Raw genomic sequence first — 23,724 nt, 5'->3', positions numbered from 1 at the left:
ATTAGTACCATCCCTAGGGAAAGAGAATGCTGTTAAGGGCAGTAAAATGATGCAGCCCTCTCAGCTCCCTCCTGGTAAAAATTCATGACTCCCCCACTCTCTAACTCTGGTCCCTCAGTGGCACAATTTCACCCTAATATAAGCAGCAGAATGGGTTTCAGTTGTGGGTCATTGCCATGACTCTGATAGACGAGCTGGTGATTAAGAGCTGCCCTCTGGGGGCAGGCAGACCTTCGGCTGAACCCTGGTTCTCATGCCTCTCCGACTTAGACAGGTTACCAGATCCCTGTGGGCCTCCTGTTACGACGGAGACACAATAGCACAGCTTTGCAGATTCCCTGTGTCTCCAGTGAGACATCGCACAAAAAAGTGCCTGCACAGCAGTCGTCCTCACTCATGGTGGCTTATGGTGCTGCCGCTGATAGTCATGCACACAGCAGCCTTGGCTCTGCAGCAAGGACAGGGAGAGCAGGAGCCAGGTCCCCTGAGAGCATGCAGCTGGTGGAGAGGAAGAAGCGAGAAAGAATGCCTTGAAAAGCACTGCTTGCTAAACTTAGCTCTGAGGTCAGAAGGAGGTTGAAGGAGTGAGAGGCAGGGCTGGGGGAAGTAGGCGAGAGAGGCTTCCTGGAAGGGTATGGTGAGGAAGGGGCTGGAAGGGTCAGGTGATGAGGGAGGGCAGAGGAGAACAGCAGCATGAATAAAGCAGCCTGCAAAGAGCTTACAAGCAAGAGGAAGGAGAGTCGGTCTAGACGGAGGGTGTGGAGACCCAGGACTGATTTGACCTTTGCTTTTAGGATGGCATCAGAGACACAGTGGGAAAGAGAGTGCGTGTCCCAGAGGTAATGATAGTTTAGCAATTGCAATATAGTGAAAACAAAAATCTTCCCTCCCCAGAGTTGGCTAGCAGTTTTGTCTTTTGGGGATAAGCGGTTATTTTCACACTGACCCCCCGTCCTCCGTCACTTTCTTCTCTGGGGTCAGGACTCCCGAAAGAAAGTGTATTGTCTTCCACAGCACCCAAGCCACCAACAATAGTGATTCAGTACCGCGGACAGCACCATAGCCTTGCATCCCGGAAAAGGTGGCCACACCAGACAGCTCCCAGAGCCCAGGCCTCCGGGCTCCAAGACTTCAAATGCTGCCGATTCCCCCATCCCATCCCTATAAGACCACCCCAAACCACCCTCCAGGAGCCGATGCCCACTCCTGTGGCAGCCTGTGTTCTAGTGCTGTTTTTTCCGCTCCTTCTTTGGACAGTCTGCTTCGGGTAGCCCTAGTCCGCCGGCCTGCCGCTCTCACGGGCACACAGAAGGCTGCATATCAGAAACCTCATATGGCTCAGCCTAATATTCACTCCTTTGAGACCAACCCTTTCCACTGCCAGGCGTCTGCTCCCTCTCACAGATTCCAAGCCACCAAGCCTGCATGACCTTCTTCACCCTCGGCAGACTGGGAAGAACTTCCCTTCCAGGGAAACTGCCTGCCCAGACCTCGAGACCTCTACAACAGCTAATGAATACAAGCCACACAGAGCAGAATGGCTTTGAAATGATCCAGGATACAGAGACTGCTCGGCGTGAGCACACAGTTTCATCAGAACGTTCATGGAAGGGAATTAATCAGGAGGCTCGATGGAGTCTCCCTTGGTGGGGAGGGGCAGGGAAAGGTGACGGGGTTTGGAGGAGGGGTGTTCTGTCTCAGTAATCAATGCTGGAAGAAATTCTGTGAATATCAATGACCTAACTGCACATGGAAGCTGGAGAGGGCAGGGCTGAGTGGGAAATGCAGGGTTTAATAACACACCAGCCTCTGTGGCTGCAGAGAAGAAAAGCTGCTTCATTCATTCATTCATTCATTCATTCATTCATTCATTATCCACCCATCCATCTACCCATCCATCTTTCTGGCCCATCAGTGTCTATGGAGAATATCTCATGTGCTGGGTGCTGGGTGACGCAGTAGTGACAGGATAGGACTGAATTGTAAAGACATTTGGAATTAAGCTCAGAGAATATGAACCTTTTAAACTACTTTTTTGGGTTCTTCCTGTGTCTTCTGACCTGTATCATTTGCGACCAATATTGTATATTTTGTATACACACACACACACACAAATACACAGTCGTGTGTGCTCATACCAGAGCACACAGCCACACAGAAATGGGCATGGCGAGCGATACTGTCAACAGCCAGGGGCTGCAGAAGCCTGAGGCCAGCAACGGGGCAGAAAGTTCTCTGGATTGCCCTTGATTTGATTTTGAATTTCTACCTTCAGAACTAAGAGAATCAGTTAGTATTGTTTGGAGCTGGAGAGAAGGCTCAGTGATTGACAGCGCCAGCTGCTCTTGCCAAGGAGCTGGATTTGGTTCCCAGCACTAACCTGGCAGCTCATGGCTGTGTGTGACTGCAGCGCTGAGCTATACACACTCTTCCGGCCTCCTCAGGTACCAGGCACACACATGGCGCACATAAGTACATGCAGGCAAAATCTTCCATACTTGCTGCTGTTTTCAGCCGCCCAGTGTGTATGGTCACTTGTTACCATACACACTAGAAAACAGAAGTAAGCCTAGAAAATGGTGCATCGTCAAAAGCTTTTCTGTGATCCAAGGAGTCAGAGAGAACCCCTTGGAGGAAGTGACATTTGATCAAAGACCTGACGCCTAAAGGTTGTCTCACAGTTTGCAGCTGAGAGCATTCTCAGAGAGCAGACAACAGGTGCAAAGGCCCCGAAGCAAGGAGAACCCGAAGAAAGGGCCCAGAAGGCAGGCACAGCGGGGTGGCGGGGGGGGGAGAGGTGCCAGATGGGTCCCGAGAGGGTGAGCAGTGGGGAACTTCATGCTCAGAGGATGAGATGCAGCTTCAAGCCTGGAATGCTTAAGCCTCATCCCTACGGAACCAGAGTCCTACTGGTCCTTGACCTCCACACAAGCCATGCTATATAAATATTAGTTGATGAGTTCAGGTGTGCGTGTGTTTGGGGAGGGCGTCTGGCTCTAGGTATCGTCTGGAATGTGCCCACTGTCTCCCAGGATAGCTGACTCTTGTTCCTCCCTGTCCCAGCATGTGTCCTGGAGCTGTGTGAGGTGACACCCCCACCCAGAGCTCTTCAGCATTCCTGTCCCCCCGGCTCCTCACGTGCACAGACAAGCGGCTTTCTCTCCTTTGGTCAACCTCAGACTGAATTAAAATAGCACAGCCACAAAGCCTGTCAGAGTCGCCCAAGGAATTCCGAGTCTCCAGTGACTTCATTAGCTCCAGCGCCTTCAGTCATTCAGCCCCGGTGCTTTCTCTCCTGCCCACCCCCATGGAGGGGTCTCATTAGCTGGGAAATATGAACCACTTAGTAGTTCCATTAACTCCACACTTCCAACACATTTCATCTCAGCCTTTCTTTCTGCACTGCCCTTTCCTAGGAGCGCTGTCTCTCCACTCATTAGCTGAAGGGCTGCTCACCTTCACGACAAGAGACCCAACAACGGCTCCCTCCTTCCCCCAGCCCCTTCCCTGCAGCTTCAGAAGGAGAGGAATGGACTTCTTAAACCAGGACCGCTCCTTCAGTGGACGTGCTCTGCTGCTTGTCTGGGTCCAGGAGAGGGGTCCCAGGATCCCAGGATCCCAGGATCCCAGCCCCTCGCTGTCTGTGGCACTGAAGCTGTTTTCATGGAAGCCACTATGTGGCCTCTTGGTCGGTGTCCTTCTGACCCTCGCTCTTGCCCACAACCCTGAGAGACCTTTTATCTCCAACACTGAACAAACTACCAGGGGACATTTCAGGGGGCTTCAGGTGTCCCCCCTACAGGCATTCCCCCAGTCTCAGTATCTGAGGGACAGACACTGAAGGACAGATACAGTACAGGTAATACTTCCAAGTACTACCTATAGAGCAGCTATGTGACTGGTGGAGGCCTCAGCTGACTCTGCACCCTTCCCCCTTCCTTTTGAGGCACAGCATTCTCTCAAGGGCCTCTCTGCCACACCATCACCTTATTCTGGGGTCTTAAAACAAAGGCAGCAGTGTGCACAGATGGTCTCAGACTCAGAATGTAGGGAGAGGTAGTTCCAGAGGCAGGGGCAGAAGCTGAATTCTGAATGCCCTAGGAAGTACTCTGAGATTCACAGGGAGAGACAGAAAATGGACTCAGTCCGAGATGGAGGCTGGAGGATGTGCCTTTAGCCTCTGGGACATTCTTTGCTCTCACTCCTCCCTTCTGAACTGGTGTAAAAGGGATTGAACTGAGCCAGTGTTTGTGAAGTGCTCCCTGCCCCCCCACCAGGGCCTGTGCTCAAGTTCTTCGGAAGCTGTAGGTGAGAGGCAGCATGATGGGGACAGAGATGGAGCTTCACCTCCAAATTCTGAGCGGGCAGGTGCTCCCTAACTCCTATGCTCCAGATTTGAGGAGAACAGCAGACCCCATCTTCTCCCCAAGAGAGCTCTCGTCCAGTACACAGAGCCTGCATCCGTCCCTGGGCTCCAGCTAACCCTTACCCCACAAGGGAAGGGCAGCTCTGGGAAGAAGCTACACGAAAGGGAAAAGGGCCCTTCCTTACCCCTGCCGCTCTCAGACCATTTGGCCTGAAAGAAATTGCTTGATTTCCCAGGGCTGCAGCTTTGTCACTCGTCTGTTGGATGGGCCGATAGCATCCACTGCATTGGGTCTGAGGCTGAAAGCAAGCTCGGGGCAGTGCTGGATCAAGTGTGGGCCAAGGGTGCTGGGGCCAGTCACCAGCACAGAGACAAACACGTGGGAAGCAGGGGAGGAAAGACTGGAAGTAGGCAGGAAGGAAAAGGAGCGGTTCTGACAGGCATTAGCTGCCTCTGGAGTGCCGGAGCTGAGGGAGGAGCTGGCTGGGCGGGTATCCTTGTTGCATATAGCACACTGATGGAGGTCCTGGCAGGCCACCTGGGGCTGGGCTGTAGCTCAGTTGGTAGAGTGCTTGCCTAGTGTTTGTGAAAAGCCCTGGACTTAACCCCAAGCACCACATAAACCAGAATGCTGCATGCCTGTTGTCCTAACACTTGGGAGGTAGAGGCAGGAAAAGCAGAAGTTCAAGAAGCTAAGACTGCCCTTAGCTACTATGCCACACAAGCCAGAAAGGGTCCATTCACACAAAAGCCGGAGGAAGGGTTGTGTGACAGTGGAGCCCCGCATGTCCCTGGGCTGGTTGGGCAATGGGCACTGCAGTTCAGATAATCACAGGGACATTGTAGAAGCCCCACCTACAGGGAGCCTACAGCCTTGCTCCCGGAGTTTCCCAGCCCATGTCCGCCTTTCTCGGGGATTCAGTGCCCAGTGGCTGGAGGTTCTTTCCTCTCCCTGTAGAGATGACAACTCTAGTTGCAAAACAGGCTCCAATGTCTCAGTGGGCCAGGGAAATAATAAGAGAGACCACCTAGCCTGCGGCTCTGTGAGACCAAGTAAGCCTCATGCTGAGCATTGACCCTAGAGGAGGCAAAGCCAAGCAAAAATGACCTCTGGGATCCATTGTGGGAAGGAGAGTCCTACCCCAAGCTTGGCTCACAGGCTAGTGCCTTCTGGAGCAGTTTACTGTTAAGGTTTGGGAGGCTGGACCATGAAGGAATTACCAATAGCTAATCATGTGCAAGTTTCCATCCAGCACCCGTCAGTCAGCCATCCACACGGGCTACGGGTGGATCTTCTGCACCAGGTGCTGGAGATACAGCCACAGCATGGACCCCTGCTGCACAGGGGTCTCTTCCAGCAAACGTCGTCAGCAAACAGATCACAGAGAATGCTGACAGAGAATTGATACCATCGAGGGAATGCAAAACCAGAAGGTCAGAGGCATGGGACACTGCAGTGCTGAAGAGGCTAAATAGGAAAAGTCTCCCTAGTTCCGTCAAAGACTTAGAGGAGATGAGGGTGAGTCTAGCGTGAAGGCAGAGACTTCATCATCTCAGGGTTTCATCCATGAATTTCCATAAAGCAGATGCTTACCACAAAGGAACCATATTTTCCATTCAAGAAGCCAGAGGCTAAAGCCTCTAGCAGGCACTCTAGAGGCTGATGTGTGTGCATTCATGTGTGAGGACATACATGTGGTCAACATCAGGTAGAAGCTGATGTGTGTGTATTCATGTGCGCGCGCGCACACACACACACACACACACACACACACACACGCATGTGGAGGTCAGAGGTCAATGTCGGGTATGTTCTTTGATCACTCTCCACCTTATTCTTCCTTTTGAGTTCTTAGGTTTAGTTTTATAAGCAGATGAGAGTTTTGCCTGCAGATATGGTATGTGCAGCACATGTGTGCAGTGCCTGAAGAGCCCAGAAGAGGGTGTCGGAGCCCCTGAAGCTGAAGTTACGAAGGGTTGGGACTCACCTCATGGCATCAAACCCAGGTCCTCTGGAAGAGCGGCAAGTGCTCTCAACTGAGCCATCTCTCCAGCGTCTCTCCATTTTTTAAATTTTGAAACCAGTTCTCTCAGTGAGCCTAGGACTGAGGTGAACTAAGCCTGCTGGCCAGTGACTCCAGGGCTCTGTCACCCCTCCGACCCCCAACACTGTGGTGAGCCTGCTGCCACAAACAGCCCTCGCTCGGGTCCTGAAGTTGGACCCAGGTCCTCGTGCCCCACAGCAAGCCCGCTCCTGACTCCCACCTGTGCATCTCCTCCTGTGACCTGAATTAAACTAGCTCCAGACTCCGAGTGAGCTCAGCCCACAGAGTGGGAACGGGATGGAGCCCTGGCATGTCTCCTGGAGGTCACAGTTCAGTCATAAGCACCATGCTTTTCCTGGGTGTGGTTTCAGGCTGGCCTGGGGCACGCTGTGCCCCTGGTTATGGGGGTATGAGGACGAGGTGAGAAGGGCTCCAAGCTAAGCTTCCCACTGTGTGGACCCAGTGTTCGCAGCAGTCCTGTGTCACAGAAGTCCCCATGGCTGCATCTCCAGAGAGACAGAACCAGTGTCTCCCAGTACCCAGTACCTCACGAGAGCTTATGTACCAGTCCAGGCCCTAACTGTCACGGTTTGCTGTCGTCACCATCACCATTCTCACCATCACCCCTAGCATCACCATCGTCACTACCACCATCACCATCGCCACCGCCATCATCATCAACATCACCACTGGGATTACTACCACCACCACCATCATCATCGTCATCACCATCAGAACCCTCAGTCAGCATCACCGTTACCAGATTTCATTCTTATCAGTTCCTGAAATTTACCTCTGTACCCAGTGTCAGATCCAGCAGCACCCAGACCCCAATAACACTGGCTTCCTGTAATGAGCTTGTCCAGACCACTTGAATGCAAGCCCCTTGAGGGTAGGACTCATATCTTGACCTTATCCATCTCCCAGGGGAGCTTGCTTGATACATTGCAGAGCATGAGAGATTTGTATCAGATGGAAGAGGAAATCTCAGGTGGGGACTTCCTTTTCTGTCAACAAGACACTGGTCACAGTGATCTTGATTCCCCAGTGAACATCAAGGAGAGTCCTAAACCTGCCAAATGGGTCTAGACCCTGGGCTGCATGACTCTGCACGGTTCCTGGCCCCATGGGAAGCATTAGGGTGCTCGCAGCTGGTACACACGGGCTTGGCTCTCCCCGAACCTGTGGTATTTCTCACCTCCATGTGTAGAAAGCCTTTCTGGGCCTGCATCCCCTGGATCGAGAAGGTTCTGCGACTCCACCCAGCATCCTCTGTACTGGCTAAAATCCAAGGCTGACACTGCCAGATGTTGGTGAGGCTGTGGAGCATCCAAAACTGCACCCACTCCACCAGGAATACAACGGGGCAACCACCGCACAGAATGCTTTTGCGTGGCTTTCTTGTTTTGCTTTGTTTGAGACAGGGTCTCACATATCCCAGGCTGGCTTTGAACCCCCCTAGCTGAGGATGACTTTGAACTTGTGCTCTATATCCTTAATGCAGGGATTATTATGGGTGTATGCCATCACCCCTACTTTCATACAGTGCTGAGGACCGAACCAAGGATTTCATGAAATCTAGGCAAGTGCTCTACCAGCTGAGCCACATCTCAACCCTGGTTTGGCAGTTTCTTAGGCACTTAAACACCTACCCACACTATGGCCCAACAAGTCCCCAGAGAAATGACATGCATGCTGCTTCCTGGCGTGCTGCTTTCTCGGGAGTTTCATGCAATCTCTGTCAGAACTGCCAGGACCTAGAACAAACCCCAAGTGTCCCTCAGTGAGGCATTGCAGAGACCAAAGTCCTCTGGATGTGTTATGGGATGTGGCCCAGCCAGGAAAAAGTGACTGATTCACACAATATCACGAGTGACCCTAGAGCAAGTGCATATGGCTCATCTCAGTGGCAGCCCCGAGCAGGCAAAGTGGTCCATGGTGGTGTCAGAGGGCATGGAGGACCACGCCCAGGAAGACAGAGGGCAATGCCCATCCCAGGTATATGCCTCCTGCAGCTATGGGCCACGTGAATCCTAGGACGCAGCCCAAAACGCAACTATGAACTTACCTAAAACGTGAGACTTTTTCATAAATGCTCATGTGTTTGCTTGTCTGTCTCTGTGTGTGCCATGAGTGTGAAGGTGCCCTCAGAGGCCAGAAGAAGGAGTGGGATCCCCCGGAGCTGGACTTACAGATGGTTCCGACTGGCAGGGTGGGGGCTGGGAATTGAACCCACTTCCTCTAGGAGAGAATCTAGTGCTCTTAACCACTGAGCCATCTCTCCAGCCTGACCTTTTTATTTACTTACGTAACTCAGTCACATAGTTCTCAAGAGGACAGTAAACAACTTTGTTGATGACAATGTCCTGTTGTGATGTAAACAGGTTAGGGAGACTCTTCTGTAAACTGGGCTGTGGGGGGGGGGGTGGGGGGGGGTAGGTGTGTGTGTGGGGTGTGTGTGGGTGTGTGTGTGTGGGTGTAGGTGTGGGGTGTGTGTGTGTATGTGTGGGTGGGTGGGTGGGTGAGTGGGTGTGGTGTGGGTATGTCTATAGCAGAGACCCCCAGGTCTCTCCTCTTCCAAAGGTCCCTCGTACCGCCCCCCCAGCCATACTCCCACCTCCCCACACCCACACCCACATCCCCACTGCAGCAGGGACTCCCTCTCAGACTCCCTCTCAGTGTACTTCTCACTTCTCTCTTCTGGCCTGGAAGCAAACACCTGCCCTGCCCTCAGCCCTAGGGCTCCCCTTATGGTCACAAGTGGGTACTGCACCGATGTCCTCCCCATAGACCCGCCTGCTGCCTCCGCAGGGCTCAGCAGACATTGCTGAACAGACAAACGAGATGATTGCTCTGTCATTATCTTTACAGCTGTAACTACATGTTTGTCTATAAACTCCATTTCCGTCTCCCCCTGTGTCCTCTATTAAATCTGTATAGATCTGTAAACTCGATTTCTAACGCGTGTCCACGGTTCTGCGAGCCACCCTGAGTTCCGAGGGTGCCTGCGAAGACGTGAGCCCTAGCAGCTCACAAGTGCTCAGGTCCCTAGAGGGCGGCTCACAGCAGCCCCCACCATGCATCCCTAACGTGGACGGCTCTCTAATCGCTTTCCCTGCCTTCCAGCCAGGGCTCCCAGGTCAGGCTTAAATCCACGCAGCTGAACCCTGGGGGGTCAGAGCTCTTCAGGCCTCGGTGTACTTATCTGTGCAATGGGGTGACGCTATGCCAGTGTGCATAGAGCTCCAGACCTGGTGTCTTTAGGCAAACTGACCAGCTAACAGGAGGTTTTGTAAGCAGAGAGGGATCCCAGCAGGAGAGTCCAATACTGCCTGCCCCATGCAGGTTAGCCCCAAAGCCAGCCCCGTCCTCAGACAGTATGCCTAGGCTGCCTTGAACGCATCAGCCTCTGACAACACCTCAGCCTGCAGCTGAGCCCTCCCCCTTGCTGCCCTAAGGGGGTGGGAGGCAGGAATGAAAGCCCAGAAAAGAAAAGGCAGGCTTGGAGCAGGGAAGAAGATGGTTCCATTCCATGGGGAGGATGGCCCTGAACCTGACAGAGGCAACAGCGCCAAAACCCTGACTCCACCAGAACACATCACACATCACCGGGCTCCTGACACAGCCGATGCTAGGGAAGAGGAGGGCTCAAAGCCAGAGCCAGCAGATGCTTCCCAGAGCCCACCCTTACTGAATACTCAACCCTGAGTGAGCAACGCACAGAACGTCTCCTTAGGAAAGGCTGGCACCCCACCTCCATGCCCATGATATTGACGTAGGCTTGGCAAAGAAGAAAAGGCTGTTCCAGTCTGTCCTGGGCTAGGGAGGAGGATGGCAAAAGCCAGGCAGGAAGAGGCGACCTCGTTTGACTTCCACAAGAGCAGTCTAGGAGACTGGGGAGATGGCTCAGTGGGTAAAGCACTTGCCACACAAGCCTGAGGCTCTGAGTTTGAATCCCAGAACCCCTGTGAAAATACTGGACATAAATGTAATTCCAGAGCTGGGGATGTAGAGACGGAGCAGCCCAGTCGGGCAGCCTCAAGTCCCAGCGAGAGACCCTGTCTCAAAAATCACAGAGGCATGGTGGCAGCTGGGGCGACCCACGCCTGTGATCCCAGCACTCTGCAGGCAGAGGTAAGAGGAGCTCTGTGAGTTCAAGGCCAGCCTGGTCCACAGTGTAAGTCCAGGACAGCCAGGGCTACACAGAGAGACTTTGTCTCAGAAAAACAAAAAGAAACATTTAAAGCTGATTTCTGATCTCCTAATGCATATGCATACATGTGCGCCCACACATGTGCACACTCACACACACACACACACATGCATATGTACTGTGGTGGCTCTTCTTGCCGACTTGACTACATCTGGAATTCACTAAAACCCTAGTAGCTGGGCACGTCTGAGGGGCTTTTCTTAATTGACTCATCTGACGATCTGCATCTTCTGAGGTGGGAAGCCCCTTCCATCCGGGCCACGCCTTCCGCCGGCAGCCTACAGGACCTGGAAGAAGGAAGCCTTTGCTCTTTGCTCGCTTGCGCGGCCTAGCGAGTCCGTTCCTCCACTGGCATTAGCGCCTAATTCAGGATTTCAGTTGAGACAGCCAGCCATGTGGACTGAACAACTACTGGATTCTGGAGATTTCTGTCGATAGACAGCCATTGTTAGACAACTGGACCACAGCCTATAAGCCCATATAGATTGTATATGTACATATGTATGTGTACATATACATTTCTATAGTAAATAAAATATATAAATATATATTTCCATATAATGAATATGTGTGCTTGGGCAAGGCTTACACTGCATTCTGGACTTTAGCCCAGCATTGAGGACATTTTGTTGTTACTGTTGTTTTTGTTTTTTCCAAGACAGGGTTTCTCTGTGTAGCCTTGGCTGTCCTGGAACTCACTCCATAGACGAGGCTGGCCTTGAACTCACAGAGATCCACCTGCCTCTGCCTCCCCAAGTGCTGGTATTGCAGACTATTTTTACATTTAAAAAAAAAAGTATGGACAACATCCTTTTGCTGGCTGTGTTATAGTCCATCATATGGGTGGATGCTAATTGAATCAAACTCTCAGCTGGAGCAGGGATCTGTCTTCTGGCTGAAGATGACCTTGGCAGCAGACAACAGCTTCTATGAAAATCCCCAGTGACAGGTGCTGACTGCCCACAAAACAGTCACATCCCGTTTTCATTAAGTCTATAGGACAACCTTCGCAAGGTCAAGGCTGGCTCTGGTTCCTAACAACTTGCCCACACTCGTGTCCACTATGCACTTGAAGAATGTAGACTGTCCAAACTCCTCAGCCTCAGTCACCTCATCTCCACCCAAAGGCCACCTGCAGCCCCCTTCTCAGAGCCTCAGACAGAGCACAGAGCACCTCCCCAGCAGCATGGGCCAGCTCCTCGAGGTTGCAGGTGAAGGAGGCATTGCAGATCAAATCCTGGCTCCATCATTTTCTGGCTGTGTGGATGGTGAGATGTGCTGAGATGTACCCATCCCTCTAAGCTTGTTTTCCCAGCTATAAAATAGATTTAGTCTGAACATATAAGGGTTCCCTCAAGACTTTACACCAGCTTCCTTGCAGACCACTTGGTCCAGGACCAGCTCTGTCAAGGACTGTCCGGATGATAGAGAACATCCCTTCATGGGTGTCCTGGGGACAGGATCTGTGGGGGTCTGAGGCCTTGCTGAGGTATCCCTGTCCTGCCCCCAACCCAGCTGTCAAAGGCCTGTGTAATCTCATCCCTCATGGACTCCAGGACCCAGAGGAGAGGCCAGGGCTGAAGACTCAGAGACCAATCGATACATTATTTAACAGCAAGAATGCAAATGAGGACAAATTAATTAAAGCACTCCCTCCCCCTGCTCTCCCCTGCTCCCACTCCTCTCCCTCCTCTCTCCTCTCCCCACTGTCCGATTGCTGACAAATTCTCTAGAAAATATCAAAACAGCCTCTGGCTGGAACCTGCCATGGTGAAGCCCCATTATCTATTATTGATGCAGACCTTGACAAGCTTTCTCTTTAAGGAAGATGCTCAGAAAGAGAGAGAGAGAAAGGGAGAGAGAGAGAGAGAGAGATGCTAATTGTGTTTAAAGGCACAGACTCCCATTCCCCTCTTCAGGACATTGTGAGTTGGTACCAGCTGCAGCCTATACTGCCTGCCAGTCAGTCCTCAGAGCTCAGAGCTAGAGGGATGAATCTAGCCACAGTGGCAGAGGAGAGCCTGACAGGGATGCCATGGGTGGGTCTTCTGGCTCTTTCCAGTTTTTCTCAGATTGACTTCAGTTTCCCCATTGGGAACACTGTTCAAAGCTAGCTATTCCAGCCTGAACTAAGGGCCAGGCAGAGTAGTCCCAAAGAAAACCAGGGAGTTCTGATCCCTGCCTCAGTTACCCAAAGGGAATTTTAGGACAAGGATGCTATCTGTATGATGGCACCATAATGACACACAAAACATTCCACATCATAAACAGTACCCTAATGTCACCTCTACAGCTTGGGTGATAGTGGCATGTCCTGTGAGTTCACACTGTTCCAGGTCCCACTCTAGCAGGAGAGGCTGACCACAAGGGAGGCTGGGAATATGAAAGATGCACTGGAAACCTCGACGCCTTTCTTTCCATTTTTTATTTTTTGCCCCTTCCTACCTGTGGCGGGCAAGAGATCTAGCCCCGAGGTCATGAGAGAGGGAGAGCTGGCCCTGCCCCTCACTAGCTGCAGCCTTTGGGAGAGCAGGCCTAGCACCTTGACTGGGTAGCACTGTAGAGCTGGCTCTGGTGCTGTGAGACTGCCTGAGCCGATGCTGAGGGCAGGAAGCAGGAGAGCTGACTCTACTCTTTGCCAGCTGCAGCATCGGGTAAGCTACCCGAGACAGTGCTGGAGAGCTCACCCTGGTGATGTGGGTGTGAGAAAGCTGGGGGGCTGACCAGCTCAGCTACCACCTGGGCCCAGATTTAGGGCTTTGAGTTGGCCTAACCCCAACAACTACCTGACCTATGAACTGCTAGAGCATTCATGAAGGGGCCAGTCCTGTAGATCCAAAGCCGCAGTATCTTTATGACACAGGCCAACAACAGGATATGGAGAGGATACCCTGGATATCCTCAGGCCTGGAACCAAACCAATGACTCACTGCAGTGAATGTTTGCAAGCAGAGATGTGTGGACAAAAGGGTGTACTGTGGGCCACACTGTGACACACTACAGCTTCCACGAGGAGATGATTTTATTTTGTTTTGTGTCTTAAATTTGGGGGGAGCTTGCAAAGGTGGAGGGAGAATACAAAAGAATGGGGATTGGGGTGCATGATGTGAAATTCCCAAAGAATCAATACACAGGTTTTTTTTTAATCTGTTTATAAGTTCTTACTGTTTAACTGAGTGTGATGGTTCTCACTGTAAAAACAGTAGTATGTAGGCTGATAGTCAGGGCAGTCACAAGTTCCAGGCCACCCTGAACTATGTATAGTGAGTTCCAGGCTAGCCTGGGTTGAAGAGTACAATCTTGGGATTTGTATTTAAATGGATACTCTGAAGGTTTTGTGCTCAGAGCAATGAATGTCACATGGTGTGTTGTTTTCCCAGCATGAACAAGGTCCTCGTTTCATCCCTAACACCACATAGAAAGTAAATATAATTTTAAAATAAATCAGATAAATCATAGGTCAGGTGAACTGGTTTGTTCCTATAATCTCAACAGTCTGAAGGGTGAGGCAGAAGGATTGTTCAGGGCCAGCCTGGGCTACTTAGTGGCCACAGGTAGGCAAGCCCATGTTGCATAGTAAGAACAGAATTAATTTATTAGATTGTGAGCTCTGCCACAGGACTTCCTGGTGATATGGGGGAAGGTGGAGGGATATGGACAGAATGGGAATCTATGACCAGCACAGCTAGTGGGAGCCAATGGGACAGGAGGGCAGATGACATGCTCTGGGGGCTGCAAGAACTGAGGCTCAGGACACCAGGGTAGGCTACTGTTTGGCAAAGAAGTCAGGGGGAAGCAAGTCTGGTGTGTTCAAGTTTAAAGCAGCTGTTAAAAGCTCCTGAGAGAAACAGGGTCTTTGGGAAGTGGGAAACCGAAGATTGATTGCCTCATTTCAGCAGAGAATCATGGCAGAGGGCGCAGAATCTAGGAGTCACCAACCAGAATGTCTTGATGTGGGTCACCTAAAGGAAAGGAGCTGGAGGCTCCGGGGAACAGTAAGGACTGTGGCCGAGGCCTGAAGCAGCAGCCGCTCCTGAGCCCCCATTAGCCCACACTGAAGGAATTGGGCCCCTGGCCTCAGGTCTCTTCCAGTCTAAAAACTGGATTTTTAACCCGAAATTGCTCAAATTTAATACACTGACAATAAACTGTCAGAATGGTGTCAGGACAGGCCATGTCTGCTAGCAGGCTGATCCTTGCCTGACAGCTACAGCATGCGACTTGCTGGGGTCGGCTTTGATGATGCCCTTGACCCTGCTGCCTGGCCCCTTGCTCCTTAAGCACATTGTCACTTGTCTAGATCCCCCAGAGTTAGGGTCTGTGCAAAGGATCGGAACACGATGTGGGGGTGATTCAGTTGGTAAAGTGCTTGCCTTTGTGAGCGCAAGAGCTTGAGATTGGTCCCCAGAACACACATTAAAAAGAAAAGAAGACCCAGGATGCCTGCCTCCTGGGTAGCACTCGAGAGTAATCTCAGCAGAGGCAGGCAGATCTCTGTAAGTCCAAGGCCAGCCTGATCTTAAAGCAAGTCCAGGACAGCCAAGGCTACAGAGAAACCCTGTCTCGAAAAAAAAAAGAAAGAAAGAAAGAAAGAAAGAAAGAAAGAAAGAAAGAAAGAAAGAAAGAAAGAAAGAAAGAAAAGAAGAGAAAAAAGGAAGAAAAGAAAGAAAAAGAAGACCCAGGATGCCTGCCTCTTGGTACAGGATAGCAGGAGCCACTATGATGAACAAATACGTGGTGGAGAGGTAGGAAAGATAGAAAAAGAAGAGCAGTTGGTGCGCTATAGAGGTAGATCTGGAGACATGGTGGCGGTGACAGGTGAGAGGGGCAGAGGCCGACATGCCCGCATTGCCCAGTAGGGCTGTCAGGACGGCGGGCAGCAGCCTGGAGCTTACGCACATGCAGACTTGACCCTGCCTGACCATAAGATCCCCTGACAAAGGTCCACTTTCTGGATTGGATCTCCTCAATCGAAAGACCACTGTGGTCCACGATGCCACAAGAGGCCATATTGCTGTTAATGGTCCATGCTGCCATCCCAGACCGTGATGAAGCCTGACATCCACGTGAGCTAATTCGGTCTGTGCCACCGACTGATGCCTTGGCGATGTCTTCGAGCTTGGCTGAGTTGGGGGCCATGTTGATGCAAACGGCACATGCAGCCAATGAGGCTATGTTGAGGCCCATGGTCTGCGTGGCTGCTGAGGACCACAAGAGGGTCAGTGGTCCTAACATGGCCAGGGCTGTGTTGATGTGTGTGGCCTGTGTGGGTTTCTGTGGTCTGAGCTGCTGCTGGAAGACACTTTGATGTCCACAGGCACAGGAGAGCTGGTCATGCACCTCTTTGGCCATAGCATGGCTCTCCACAGTTGATGGCTCCGGGCAGGGGTGCAGGTGGACAAAGACTCACCTTCCCTTTGGGGGCCGGCCACCATGAATGTGACCATGCTCCAGTGAGCATATGGACAACACAAAATGGACTTGGGTTTTTTTTTTTCCTTTTCTTTTCTTTTCTCCTCCTTTCTTCTTTTTTTGAGGGGGGGGGAGAGTGGCAGGGGACAGACATGTGAGGACCAGGAGATGAGCACAGCTGGGGTGCATGACATAGTGTGGGATTCCCAAATTAAAAAAAGAAAGAAAGAAAGAAAGAAAAGCCAAGACAAGTATAACAGTTCATGCCTGTGATCCCATTATTTGGGATCTCTGTGAATTCAAGGCCAGCCTTGAGATATAGTGAGACACTGTCTCAAAAATAAGTAAATACATTTAAATAATGATAATTTTTGAAAAGACATGCACACACTCATGCCTCAATGCTAGGGAGACAGACAAACAAGTCTCTGGTTTGCTGGCTGGTCACTTTAGCCTGATTGAATGAGTGCCAAGTTCAGAGAGAAACTCTCAGAAACAAGGAGAACAGTACCTAAGGAACAGCGCTGGAGGTTGTCTTCTGCCCCTCCACATACATATATACTCACATACATACTCTCACATACACTCACACTTATTCATTGACCCACACAACCGCTCACTCACGCATTCTCAGATACTCACACGTTAACATACTCACAGACTCACTTACACAGGCTCACATACAACTCTCTCTTACTCTTTCTGTCTCTCTCCCTCTCACACACACACACAGAATACATATCCTGTGACAGGTTTGTGTCAAGCTCTCTACACAGTGTCAGGAACCCTGTGGACTGGGTGCTGCCCCTTAGTCAAAGAGGCGATGATGGCTCGGAGAGGTCAAGCAGCTTCCCAGGGTCACACAGCAGCCAAAGCCGCAGAGCTGCGCTGAGGAGGTTTGTGTGAAGCAGGTCAGCCTCCATGGGCTTTATTACAGATGTGGTGCTTTACTACAGAACAGAACCCGGGCGGGGCAGGAAGTGGAATAGTCATTAAACTGACTTCCTGCATAGCTGCTCAGATGAAGGACTGAAAACTGAAAACCACTGGCTTAGAATAGCATGCACGTGTGACAGCTCTAGGGATCAAGGTCCTGAATCGCAGTTTCAGGACCCACGCTGCAGGCCAGGGAAGCTGCTCACACCCACACCGCTCCTTCTCCTTCTGTCTTAAAAACCGGCATGGCATCTTCCAATTTCTCGGTCTCTGACTCTCTTTCCACTGTCTCATCATCTCTCGTTGTTTGTTTGTTTGTCTTGCTTTGAAACCCAGGCTGGCCTGGAACTTGTGATCCTCCTGCCTCAGCTTCCCACGTGTTAGGATTATAAGTATATACTGCCATTCCAACTTCTTTTTTTTTTAATTTGACCCCTGGCTTTCTTTCTTTTTTTTTTTTTTTTTTTGACAGAGTTTCTTGTAGCTCAAGCTGGCCTGGAACTTGCTATGTAGCTGAGGCTGGCTTTGAACACCTGATCTTCATGCTTCCATCTCCCAAGTGCTAAAATTACAGACCTTCAACACTATGCCCAGATTGGTCACTGTCTTATAGGGATCTCTGTGTTCCATTGGTCTCAACCCAGAGGCCATCAAAGTCTCCTGGATTAGTTGACTTTCTCATTGCTGTGGTAAAATGCAGGAGAGAAGCAACTTGAGGTGCGGGAAGATTTACTTTGGCCCAGGGTTTTAGGGAAGGCAAGCGGCAGAAGAGGCTCAATCCCTGTCACCAGCAGCGGGTCCCATCGTGGCAGCTGACCAAGAGCAAGACCTACCTTCAAAGTCCACCCCAGGGGGCCTATGTCTACCAGCTTGGTCCAAGCCCCAAAGCTTCATAGCCTCCTAGCTGAGGACCAAATATGCAAACACATGAACCTGTCGGGAGAATTTCACCTTCAAAGCACACCCTGAAACTTGACATTCTCAACTTAATCCTTCTGCTGGGCTACTCAGTAACACACTCCACTCAGGAGACTAGGACATGTGTGTCCGTGGACAGCATGTCTGCCTCCCAAGAGCACTCCCCTGCAAAGGCCCTGCTTACCGTCACTGAGCACAGGGAAGTGAGGAGGAGTGGAAGGACAGAAGGCTACCAGCAGCCCAGGCAAGTAGCAAGTCCCCCATAGCAGCTCAGAAAGCTGGAGACAGAGATGCTGGTATCTGAACCATGCTAGCCCCATACCAGAGTTAGGGTGGCCCTTTGTCAAATGTTACCCCTGGGGGCCCTGATAGAATGCCCTGCTGGGTATTGTCCACAACACCTTCTGGCTGCTGTCCTCAGCCAGGTTGGCTACATGGTCCTGGAGGGCTCTGAGAGCTGCAGGGGTGGAAGAGCCATCAGCAGGGTACCACATCCTTCTCCCATCCACTCCTTTATTCTGGATGTGTTGATCGCATCCATCCTCTGGACCCAGCTTCAGCCCAGGCACTCAGCAGCAGCTGGAAGGCAGGCAGATGGGGCCTGTGCCCTTGGAGAACCTTCATCTTGGCACAAGAGACAGGAATGCAATGTACAGTTATTTAATCATAGGGATGGAGAAAGTTTTGAGGATGTGGCATGTTGAGGAATGAGAGGCCTCCTAGTGCTTTCCTTAAAAACTGAAGGTACACTGGGTGTGGTGTGCATGCCTTTAATCCCAGCACTCAGGGAGGCAAAGGCAGGCAGATGGCTGTGAGTTCAAGGCCAGGCTGGTCTACAAAGTGAGTCCAGAACAGTCAAGGCTACACAGAGAAACCCTGTCTCAAAACAAAACAAAAAGATACATTCTTAAAGGTATAAAATGAAGGTATTGGAGAGGAGTGTGGACAGAAAGAGGAGATGACAGAGGCAGAGACAGTGAACAGAGGAGAAAGAACAGTAGGAATCTCTCTGAAGTGTGGTCTAGCCTCAGCCTCTTGCAGAGCAAAGAACTGGCCTTCTTTGCTCTCCATTTCTTAGTCCTCCTTTACTTGCTTCAGTCTGTCAGGGATACCATTTCTCTAGGGAAAAGACCTGGCCTTGAAGTATCACCTCCATTATTCTACTGATGCATGACTGATCACTGTCAGTGATCCCAAAAGTTGGTGGGACCTTTTGTTGAGGCTAAAGAGGTCCAGGCGCTTTCTAGCGTGCTGAACTGCAAGACTCCATGCTGTCAGCCTTTGGTGTCTGGCAGGCCCTAGCCATCTCCTCGCCCAGCCGCCCAGCAGGTGGACACGGACAGTCAAACCCCAGCCAGTCTGCCTTGTTAGCATCTTTGTACTCCGCAGAGGCTCCCTCATGTCTCAAGCTCTTTTCCTGGGCCGGACTGTGGGCATTTCAGAGGCAGGCTCATCACCAAGTGCAGGTCTAGGCACCGAGAGGATATCCCACAGGAACACTGGACTGAGCGGCTGTGGATGTGCTGCAAGGAGCCAGGGCCTTGCTGATGCTTTCAAACGATGCCTGTGGCATGGCTGGCACTGACCCCATGGCTGAGGCCCAAGGCTGCAGGCACCTCACAGGGGTGTGCCAGCCTGCCACTCCGTGGGGGACTGCAGGCTTTCTGTCCTTGTCCATGCAGGGAGGGAGTTGAGGCTGCTTTGGGACTTCTAAGTCTGGCACCACCAGCTCCCAAAGTGCTTCCAAGTCAGATGCCCATTCTCTCAGGAGAGAAACTGAGCACTGGGGAAATCTAACAGCTTGGCAGCCACAGCAAGTTCTCTATCTCTGTCTCTGTTTCTTTCTCTGTCTCTCTCGCTCTCTCTTGCTAACCAATGACCTTGGGCAAGAAGGTAAGCTACCTCTGAGGCCTCTACCTTCTCATCTGCACAAAGAGGGTACACACTTCACAGAGTCATTGCGAGACTAAATGATTAAAATGACATGTACACCTGCTGGTTTCAAGCCTGCCACTAACTCACTTAGTGACCTTGAGAAGTCCTTTCTCCTGAGAGTCCAGGAAGCAATCCTAACCACGCCTCTGCCCTCCTGCCCCTCCACACCCCCCCTCATTTCTTCCATGCTCATACTTTGTGATTGACAGGAGCTGTCACCTTCCCATCACTTGTTCTAGCACTAGACTGACTGTGGCCTTCTGCAAGGCCAGGGTCACGCTGACCCTGTGAGGAATGGCCAGCAGAACTGGGCAGAGCTCCTTCCCTGAGCAGTACCCCTGCAGGGCTGGAAGCCACATGCAATCATGAAGAGAACTAAAGAACAAAGGTCATTATTCCCATCCACCTCAGGTCAGAGATCATCCCATCTCAAAGTCAAGGCTGGATGGAGCCCTGCTTTTGATTAGCCAGGAAAGCTCCTGGATTTAAGAGCTTATGGAGAGTTTAATTAAAGAACCTTGTTATTTTTGAAATTTTTTTCCTCCCCCTGTATTGATCCTGCTTTGAAGGGTGTTTGCTCTGACGAGGCATCAGGGGAAGGTTGGGGAGGTCATGAAACAGGAAGAGAAACAAGGCAGAGAAAGAAACAAGACAGAGACAGTGAGATGTGGAGCAGTCACAAGCAGGTGACACAGTACTGAGGCCTGCCTCCTTGGGGCTGTGGTTGGGGTGCTGCAGCTCTGCCCCTGGGGATCATTTGCCTCCTAAAAGATGACTATATTTGCATATGGCTAGCTAGTGCCCCGCCCAACCCTGGGCTGGGCCTGATTGGCTGCCCCACCACACCCTGGCTACCATCCTGTCAGGAAAAGCAGCAGTGGCTGCGGTGACAGCACAGGCTGGGCCCCAGGCAAGGAGCTTCTAGGGTAGACAGCTCTATCCCTCGGGAAATCTCCTGAGATTTCACAAATGGCCCTGGCTTTCTGCACTCGGCCCCTGGAATGCTGCCTCAGCAGAGCTGTGTTTGCTCCTGAGTTTTGCAGGTGGGGAATAGACGCTAGTTCTCAGCTCTCCCTGACCGCTCCATAGCACCCAGCTGCCCTGAGGCTCCCGCACTCCAGCAGCTGCCCACTATCCCCAAGCAGAAACACCACCACTTCCTTCTCCTGCCTTCAAGTACCAGGATAAGAGACTCAGATTGGTTAGGACATGTGTCCATCTTGTCCAATCAGCTATGACCAGCTATGGCCACAGCAAGAACTCCAGGAGCTGAGACCTCAGCCACAAGAATGAGGGCAGAGAGTTCCCAGACTCCTCATCTTGAGCCAGGCTGTCACTTCCCCTGGAGTCCCAACAAAAAGGCCTCTAGCCATGAAAGAGCTGAGTGGGCCAAGTGGGTGGTCCAGCCCCTTTTGGTACCTTGGACAGAACACTCAAGGTTGAGGGTGCTAATTGCCCTACTGTCCTGTCTTCCTCACAGTGAGTTGTGAGAGTCACCACAGAGACTCTCACATCCCAGTCACCCAGCACTTGCCCGGGGCTTACCTCACTCCACCCCTCCCTGACAAAAAGTGGGCCCAGTCTGTTCCAGGTAGGGGCTCACCCAGGCGGTCATGATTTAATGCAGGCTGTGTTATTGTTGGGGGGCGGAGGAGGGAGCATAGCAGATCAAGATCAGTGTGGAGGGATGGCTTTGTTGCCCTGTGTGTGAGGCTCAGCCCTGGTTCCATCCTCACCACTGAAAACGGAGGAAGGAACAGAGGAAGGGAGGGAAGGAGGAAGGGAGGGGAAGGAGAAGAAGTGGAGGGAAGGGAAGGAGGATTGCTGTGCCCACAGATGCTAAGGGAGGGGCTGCTCCATGCAGGACCCCAAGGGAATAGCTGGGGCTGGTTGGGCCACATCAGGTAAGAGAAAGAGATCGGGGCAAGCCTCCCCTCACATTCCACCTGAGAGGTGAGGCAGGGAGAGCTCATTCAGATGACTTCAGTGTGGCCCTGTGATTCAGATGGGGTCTCCCCTCATGGGAACAGTGGATATGAGATGGAGCCAAACGTCAAAAACAAGACAGGCAAGGCTGTATTGAGACTTCATCCAGAGAGCAAAGGAGCCAGGGCTGACCAAAGAGGTCACCAAGCTGCCTGCTCTCTGGGCAAGCGCTTATTGATCTGCCAGGGTGGGCAATCTGGTCACTCTCTCTGGTTATGGGCATGGCCTCAAAAGATATTTTTCTTCTTGTGCATAAAAGCTTGGTCTTGGGGGTGGCAGGCTTAACCCAGGAAGTGCCGAGTCCCCTGTCTCTGCCATTGTCTGCCTGTCTGGCAGCTTGTCTAAAGGTGTTAGCCTTATCGTTTCCTGTGGGTCTCCTGACAAGGCCGGAGGTGCTAAGCTCCTGAGAAGCAGGGGCAGATCAGAAGAAACACACCTCAGCTCCAGTGGGAAACAGGCCAAACTCACCCTGCATCACAGTCTTGGATAAAATATTTTATTTTGTTAGTTTTGTATATGTATGCGTGCAAGTGTATATATGTGAATGTGTGTGTGTGTGGTTTGCATTCATAAGGAGGTGCATGGGTGCACACAGAGGCCAAAGAATTTCAGTATCCATCACTCTGCACCTTATTCCCTTGAGGCAGGGTCTCCCAATGGACATGAAACCAGGCTGGCAAGTCCCAGCGCTCCCCCTGTCACTGCCCCCACAGTGCTGAGCTTACAGGTGCACACATCTGTGACTTGTCCTTTTACATGAGTGTTGGAGATTTGAACTCAGGTCCTCACACTTGCATAGCAATTGCTCTCACATACCAAGCCATCTCTCCAAACCCCCAAACATTTTATTTTATTTTATTTATATGCACATACATGTGCCTATGTGAGTTTACATGTACCACGTATGGGAAGAAACCAAGAAGGCACCAGATCCCCTGGAACTGGAGTTACAAGCAGTTGTGAACCACCATGTGTGTACAGGAAACCAAACTGAGATCCTTTGCAAGAGCAATAAGCATCCTTAACTGTTGAGCCATCGTCTCCCCAGCCCTTCCCCCAAACCATTTTTTTAAATGACAAACATGTATATGCAGAGCTGGACCGATTCTGACCCAAGGGTTAAGACAGAAAAGCAGACAGACAGAACCTGGAGGCAGAGATGCCAAGGCCATTTCCAGCACCATCTGGCCCAAGTAAAGAGTCCATGTTTTCAGCAAAAGCAGGCTTTGTATTTCTTCAAAGTAGCTTAGGCAGCTGTTAGCATACCTCACACACTGGACATGGTATCTGCAGTGAGCTAATAGGAACTAAGACCATATGGTCCAGCTGTGCCTGTGCCACAATTAGTGATTTTAGATCAAGTAAGAGCAAGTGAGGTGAGTCTTCTCTGACAGGCTGGCCAGCATCTGAGTCGATTCTGGGGACCTGATGAGGATATTTCATTTGCCTTTTGTCTCCATGTTGAAATCCCGAGCAGTCTCTCTCAGCTGTCTGGTACCTGGCCCTGAAAGGATTAAGGCCATCTAATAGTAGCTCAGGGTGACAGGCAGTAAAAGGGAGTGTTTGGGAGCAGGGGGATGACTCAGTTGGCAAAGTGCTTGCCACACAAGTGTGAGGGCCTGAGCCCAACCCCCAAAACCCACATAAATGGCATGTTTCCTTGCATGTACAATCCTAGGGCTGGGGATACAAGAGCCAGGAAGAGCCCCGGGCTCAGAAGCCAGGCTTTGGTGAGTCTCAGCCCAGTAAGAGATGGTCTCAGAAAACCCAGATGGGCTGGCATGGTGCTGCAGCCTTTAATTCTAGCACGTGGGGAGGCAAAGTCAAGCAGGTCTCTGTGAGGTCAAGGCCAGCCAGGGCTGTATAGTAAGACCCTGTCCCCCAACCTCCCAAAAGAAAGACCAAGGTAGAGA

This window comes from Psammomys obesus, unplaced genomic scaffold (assembly GCF_907164565.1).
Source record: "Psammomys obesus unplaced genomic scaffold, mPsaObe1.curated_primary_1811, whole genome shotgun sequence".
Lineage (NCBI taxonomy): Eukaryota > Metazoa > Chordata > Mammalia > Rodentia > Muridae > Psammomys > Psammomys obesus.
Note: the sequence above shows the minus strand (reverse complement) of the source record.